Here is an 8,362-nt window from a genome sequence, read left to right on the forward strand (position 1 = left end):
TTATCACAATCCAAGCAATAAACTGAGCTACCACGAGAGCACACAATTGACTTTGTGTGCTTATAATATTGACGAGGACATCCCACCTTTTATATTCTGAGTTCTGAGGCTGTCAAGGATCATGACGCGCTCAGCTGGTGTACGATGCAGCGTGATTGGCGCCCTGTGATTCTCTGCGGAAATTTTAACAGAACTTGGGCAGATGCGTGCTGGAGCCGTTTGGGTTTTCTGGGAAAAGCAGCTTGACTGAAAGTTTTGAAAGCGCTCAATCTCAATAAACAAGAAATGTCTTTAAAAAATACGATCACGACATAAATAGGTAATGAAGTTTAAACTTTGTTGTTTACATTTGCACCCAGGTTATGTCTCCTTTTATACATAGAATAATTTGAATGAATAAATAAATAAATAAATAAATAAATAAATAAATAAATAAATAAATAAATAAATAAATAAATAAATAAATAAATAAATAAATAAATAAATAAATAAATAAATAGATAAATAAATAGATAAATAAATAAAATCCACAATCTGTTATTTGGATTCGCATTAGAACCAAAATTATTTTGTTAAATGCGTTGAAATTTAAAAAAAAAAATAAAGCTTCCATTCTCAAAGTCGAATTACAACTTTTATTTTATTTATTTGGACGCCGTTCCTCGTGGATAATGTTAATACAATGCATTGAAATTTGAATTGAATTGTGATGGATTTTCATTTCATGCATTTGGAATTGAATTGGAATAAAAAAAAAAGATTTAGCTTGGGCATGAATTGAATTGGACTGAAATTGAATTCATTGTGAGCAAGAAATGAATTGGATTGGAATTGAAAACATTTTATGTACATTGTACTGTTAATTCAGTGCAATTGAATTGAAATGAATTTTGGAGATATTCATTTCAATGCATTGGAATTGACTTAGACTATGCCATAGTCGAATTTTGAAAAATAAAAAATGTGATATTAATCATGATGAACGCATTCCGTTGAACCCAAAATTATACTGTTTATTAAAATTCAAGTGTTCAATAGTAAAATTGAATGCAACATATATTGCATAATTATTAAAACTAGCAGTCACCCGTCTTTCGCGGTCTCCGTCTTTCGCGGTCACTGTCTTTTGCGGTACTGATATTTTATATTATTTTTTTTTAAATCTTCTATTTAATGTGATCAGTGAGGTGAGAGGATATTGTCATTTAGAATTACAATTGAGAAGGTCAGATGCAATTTCAATGTTCGATTTAATTTTTTTACCTTGGGGTGCACCCCATTTTGAAAGTTGTGGTGCAATTTCACCTGATGCAGCGCAATTTGAAGTGAGGTCTCAGAACAATCAAAATAAATTAACAATTTTGTAGGACACTTACGTTCAACATGGGCCTAAATATTTTGCACAGCACAGTCCCTTAGTTGAATAAATGTAGGCCTTCAAGACATCCAAATGAATACAGTGGAAACTCATTAACATGAAGTTGTGCAGAATTCATATTTTACTTCTTGTTATCAGGAGTTCATGTTATCCAGTTCTAATAACACGAAATGTATGCTTAGGACTGTAAACCATACTTCTTGTTATCAGGAACTTCATGTTAAGAGGGTTCGTGTTAAAGAGTTGCCACTGAATACAAACCCCACCCAAGTCCTTACTTTGGCCAAATTGAGTTAAGCATGGGAAATTATTGCTATACATAGGCCTGTTATATGTATGAAAGAAAAACTCAAATTCATCCTCTGTGCAGAATTCAAATTTTACTTCTTGTTATCAGGAGTTCATGTTATCCAGTTCTAATAACACGTGAAATGTATGCTTGGGACTGTAAACCATACTTCTTGTTATCAGGAACTTCATGTTAAGAGGGTTCGTGTTAAAGAGTTGCCACTGAATACAAACCCCACCCAAGTCCTTACTTTGGCCAAATTGAGTTAAGCATGGGAAATTATTGCTATACATAGGCCTGTTATATCATGAAAGAAAAACTCAAATTCATCCTCTGTGTCTATTGAGCATGTGAAAAATAGAAAGAACCTCCCAAGTCCAGGATTTGAGTCTTGTAACACATTGATTGAAATCAAGTATGTATAAAAGTCCACTTGTAACGCATTCATTGCTTGAGAGTGACTTTTGAAAAAAAAATGGGCTTAATCAAGGAAAGTGTGTGGTTTATATTACATGGCAGTATGTTTATCAACATTATACATACCTGTGTGTTTTATTTTCTATTATCTTACTAGTGGTAATCTCATTCCAACGTTGTTGTCTTTGTATGATTCAAAAAACCACCCAAGTCCAGCATTTAAAATGAACCCCACGGAATCCCTGAAATGCTAATCGTCATACCTAATACAGTTTAACCCACTCATTTGCACATAAAACTTACCATATTAACCAGGTAAATCTAACTAAAGGAATTAAAATGATACACAGGTTTTTTTCTCAAAATCGCTTCCCATGAACTTGGGTGGGTTTTGGATTCATGTATTCAAATGCTTATAACCTTACCAGACTTGCACCTGCATTGCTGAAAAGTCACCCAATTTTTTTTCTTAACCATCTGTTCCTATGGGACAGGAAATTGTCGAAAGTCTCAGGGAAAATCTTCAAAAGTCACCCATTTGGGCTACCAAACCACGGGTTTGGCAACCCTGATTAATTTGTCCTTCAACCCAAAAGCATCAAACACTTGAACTAATTCAATAAACAAACACTCTACTGTTGACAATATGTTCTCCATAACAAACAGTTATCCTTTGAATACATGCTAATGTTGACAAATTAGTTGAATAAACAATACATGTTAATGAGTTTCTACTGTATGATGTATAATTGTTGATGTAGTGACCGGAGCATGAGACAAAAAAAGAGTATGCGAGTGAAAAATATGGCATTGTTATTTTAGGCTGAAAGGCCTTTTCAGTGCTTTTGGAACTAATTAACTTTTAAGTTAATTAGTCTAACTTTTAAGTTAACTTTTAAGTCTAAATTAAAATTAGACCCCCTTAACGTAAACAAAAACAAAATTCGACGTTTTATCGAAGTGCGCACAACCTTGTTCTTCGCATCGCAAAAGTCCGTTTTCCGAAATAATGTAAGCCGTAAAAGTTTTTAGCCTCACCAATACGCCAGTTTCAGTCATTTATTATAGATGGCTCACTTCAATACTGAACAATTCTGATTTTGGAATCTACCCGTTTATTGATCGCGAAAGCCCGAGTAAAAAATCTGTGAAAGCTAACAGAGGGAGTACGGTGACTGAAAATATTAGATGTGAAAATCTATCAATTGCACACAAATTAAGGTTGGTCTGAACCCTGGAATTATGGAAACTTTTGGGCCTCATAACAGCTAAATTGTTGGTGTAAAGTATATAAAAGTATACATATTTAGAATGGCAAGGACTTGATAAATTCATCTGTGAGGTCAAATTTGGACCAAAATGCTATTTTTTGGCCCAAAATCCCAAAAAAACGTTTTTTGGCCCACTTTTTTTTTTCGTGCACCGTAAAAAAAAAAAAAAATTATTAGGCCAACAATTTTTTTTATTAATTTTTAAAAACTAGATAAAAATATCTAGGAGCTGTTTTTTTATTTTTTTGAATTTTGACCAACTTAACCAAAAATATTTGAAATTTGGGCGAAAATCAGGCTTTTTTATGATTTTTTTAAAAATTCAGCATTTTTTTACCATTTTTGGGGCAAATTTCTTTGTTATGCAATACGCATATTGCATTGTGGGAAGGAATTTCGGCACAAATTGACTTCCGGTAGAAAAAACCCGCGGATTTAGGGTTTCTCTACCGGAAGACAATTTGAGCCGAAATTCTTTCCAAGCGTTTTGCATAACAATAGATACAGGTCGGAGGTTAATCAATATTCTTTGTTATGTAATACGCATATTGCATTGTGGGAAGGAATTTCGGCACAAATTGACTTCCGGTAGAGAACCCCTAAATCCGCGTACATGTATACAGCACAATTCAGAGATACGCTTTTTGCTTTGAAAATAGGGACCATGATAAAAACATCCGTATCTCAACACGCGATATTCAACATTCCCGGGCGTCGAAATTGTCGAGTGCAATGACGTAATAGTAATGCAATGAAGTAATAACCATTAGGGCCTACGTCATTGCACTTAGACAATTTCGGCACGGGAATTTCGAATATCGCGTGTGCTTAGACGTGTTCCAAGTCTTTTGATTTTTGTGACTCAATTGTCAGTAAACATATGCATGTTTTGGGATCTTTTTTCTTTTATCTCCAGTTAGTACTAAATGAATGATTAGGATTGAATTATGTTTCATTTGGCAGAACTTGGTAATATTTTTTAATCACAAAAAATTAGTGGTGTCTTTTTCTGGAATGGGGACTAGGGCGTTCAATGGGGTCCAAAAACGTACGTTGGTTACACCATAATCTCGCAGGAAAATGAGAATATGCCTGATTGTTCCCCAAACGAATCCAATCAAAATTAGGCTCTGTAAACTACGTCAAATTATTGCCACGAATGTTTCCTACATGAGAATGAAATACATTATGATTTTTAATGTTTAATCGCAAAGAGTAACATCGCGTTTCAGAAAGTACCGTGAGCATGTATTTGGGTGAAACAAAATCTACGATTTAAAACTCTGTAAAAACATATCAAGAAAGATCATGGATAATTAAAACTAAATATGTCAAACATGAATCTAAGCTACCAGAGGCCATGGACGTCAATCCGGGGGGGCAGAAGGACATGTCCCTCCACATTTTGGGAAGGGGGGCACAATATCAAATGCGCACACACACATTTCGGCAAATACTTCCCTGGTCTAAGTAAGCTTACTGCAAAACTAGAAGTATTAGGCGGTACAATACCTTGATTTTTGGCTAAATACAGACCTAGCTTTTCTTCTTTTTAGCTGATTTTCTCTATTTTTATTCCTGAAATTATTTTCAGCCCAATTTGAGCTTTATAAGCATGATTTTTTTCCCATTTTCCTGTTTCTTAAAGAATTTTCCTCTTTTTCACAAATGGTCAGTTTCAGGTCTGTAAATAGTATAAGATTGAAAGTTTTCTCCCGCTCCGCGCGCAAATTCGCATTTAAATTCACCGTGATTGAAGCTAAATAAATTTAGTATACCAAGTTGTTCGTGTGCACAATAATGCAGTAGCTTATCCGCCTGATATCTGGGACGCCGCCAGCGATAGAAAGGGACTTTCAGGAGACTGAGACTAAAATGAGCGCAAAGGATGGATCTATGATTAGCCTAGGTCGTTTGGGCGTAAACACTTGTATTTTGCACGAGTACCTGGTGATAATTTTGAATTATAAACTCTGGATAATTTTATAACCCCTTTTTCCGTTGCGATAATTGTGAATGTCCTTGGCAAGAGAAGAAGACGGTATACTAGTACCCTGGACTTACTTGTAAGCCAACTCAGAAGTAATGGTGACCTTCACTGGTAAATTATACGATTTTACATGTACATGTAAGATATCTTACATGTAGCGAGCTACATTCGAATGTAAGGCCAGTGTGAACAAGACTTGCATGTAAACTCGCATGTAAGCACCTTGATGACCCAATCCTATTCTGATTGTGCATAATCATGGCATAATTTACCAGTGAAGGTCACTCTTACTGTTGGCTTACAAGTAAGTCCCGTATGAGAATGCTTGTTGTTTTTTGTGCTGTTGTGCTGGGTTGCCAACTGTTGTTTCTATAAGTAATTCATGAAGAAAACGGAAACTTGTAAAAATGTTGCAAAAAATTGATCAAAATGGTTATGACAAACAGAAATACTAAAATTGGCCTGTGCAGATATCAGAAATATTGTGTTGATTTTGCATGTTAAGGTAAAATAGGTATATGTTTTAGGAAAATAATTTTTCTGAATCTTGACTAGGAAGTTTTGCTGGTTCTTTTCACTAGAACACTTATCTTGGCAGGCTATGGGATCATGTGGGCAGACACACCGGGTACCATACATGCTTTGTTGGAGTTCAGTATCTCAGTGTGTTGTCACTATGGTATGTGATCCAATATCTCTGGTGAGAGCCCGGTCCCCGCACTCCGTGCATCCGCGGGTATTCATGCTTGTCGGTGAACTTTAAAACACCCCTTTTGCATCTCATTTCGCGAAGTTTTTAGGGGAAAAACACCCCTTTTTTTTTTTTTTTACGAATTATTTGCCCTTCGACAATACCCCTATTTTCGCTAAAACGCGAATGATATTTCTAATATATATACTCTTTTCTGGCAGAAACGCATCGGCTGCTCGATGGAAATACCCTTTTTTCAATTTCGCGAACACGTGGTTTGAAAAAACACCCCTTTTTTTGTGTGTTTCGTGAATCGCGTTTCTTCATCTGAATACACCCCTTATTTCGCGAAATTTTCGACGAGCATGAATACCCGCGGATGCACGGAGTGCGAGGACCGGGGGTGAGAGCTACCTGCTGAGTTATGATGACATATTTAATTTACACATCTTACTCTATTCATGTTCCTAGTCTGTCTGTGGTGGTCTGTTATCTTAATATGTGTTGGATAATTTTCAACTACATGTAACATGTTTGACCATGTAACATGCAGTAAACATGGTAAAAGTTGAATCCCTCACATCGAAGACCTGTGTTAATAATAAATAAGCAAGATCACTGGATATTGGAAATATGTACATTTCCTGGTAACACGATGATGACCAAAAGCTATTGATGCGCACATCACCTTCAAATATTTGGGTCTATTTTTATGATGACAAATATGTCACAACTAGAATGAATGAATGGGCATAGGTCCTAAGTAATGATTGAATTTTGTTACTAAGAATATTATCAGTAAACATTCAATTCTTGGCTTTAAAGGTGCTATTTTGGGGTTCAGTATGTGTAGGCCTGTAATATGTACTGTAGGGTGATTCACAAAAATGAAATTGGTATTTTTCAACGGGACACCCCCTAAACTTTTTTGAATTTTTTTCATATTTTGCAGGTATAATTTTATTACCAAAATGAACAAAATGAGGGGGTGTCCCGTTGAAAAATACCAATTTCATTTTTTGTGAATCACCCTAATGTACTGGTACCTTTCGATAAATACTATTTCTCGAAATTTTGCTTGTTACTTTGTATGCTTAAATTCTCAAAGAACAAAAAGAGCTATGAATGAATTAATCTATACTATAAGGTGCGAACGTCGGTTGTTTTTTAGGCCACAAGACCATTTAGCAATCCATGTATGTGGGGTATATGTGTAGGGGTGTTTGTACCCTAACAGTGTCTGCTTCCTACTCATGCCATCCAAACCTGGTGATAATAATATTTGAGTAGGAGGACAATACGTGAGTGGAGATATTTGAGGTCAAAGGTCATCTAGGTGTCAAATGAGGTCATTGTTGATTTAGATTAAGCAATGGGGGAATTGCTCTCCTTTGTAAAAGTAAATTTCAATGTCAAACATTACCTAGTGATAATAATCTCTGCGTAAGGGAGCATCAGGTGAGTGAAAATGTTTTGAGGTCATAGGTCATATAGGGGTCAAATTTTGGAATTGTTCATATTGGGCTTTAAGTTGGTGAACGTAAACCTGAAGAGGAGTAACAACGTAAAGAGCATATGAATTGAAGTATAAGAATTGGAATGGAACTGATGTAATGAATCCAACTGAGTCATCAGTATCTGGGAAAAAGTGCCTGATTTTGGGGTTTGAACCAACCGAATCTTGCCACTTCAAATAATTTTGACTATTTTTACAAAAAGAAATATGAAGTTACTCATTGTGAACAACCATGTCCCAGCACATCCCTTTTTAAAGGGATTTTTATTTGTTTCTTGTATGCGGGCGTTAAACTTAGTTTTTATGCCTCCACCGCGAGGCATACTGTTTTTGCAATGTCCTTGTTCCGTGCTTCAGCATAGAAGAACTTCTGGAAGCGGCAGCTTTAATTAGCATGAGGCCGCATTGATATGTAAATAGCGTATTGTTATTTAAATGTGTGCCCAGACGTATTGAGGGCGACAGTCATGTTATCCAGACGGAGAATGGCTGCATATGCCGGGCATGTCAAATTGCTGATTGAAGGCTGATAATCACCTTTCTGTATAGGTAATAAGCTAGTTTATTTCGTGTACCAGTTGGTTATAACAAAAAATTAGTATCATATTAAATATATTAAGTGTATAAACTTTGAAATTTACATGAATTTGAAGAGCAGAGCTTCGAAATCTAGCTAAGTCAGGTGGTGTGAAATTCTGCTGCGTGACCCCCTCTGCGTGGTAGAATTATATTCATAAAACATTGAATTTAACAGATATCATGGGCAGCCAACCACGATTTATCAGCATTTAAAATATATGTTAATTAACA

The sequence above is a fragment of the Amphiura filiformis genome, chromosome 16, assembly GCF_039555335.1.
Source record: "Amphiura filiformis chromosome 16, Afil_fr2py, whole genome shotgun sequence".
Lineage (NCBI taxonomy): Eukaryota > Metazoa > Echinodermata > Ophiuroidea > Amphilepidida > Amphiuridae > Amphiura > Amphiura filiformis.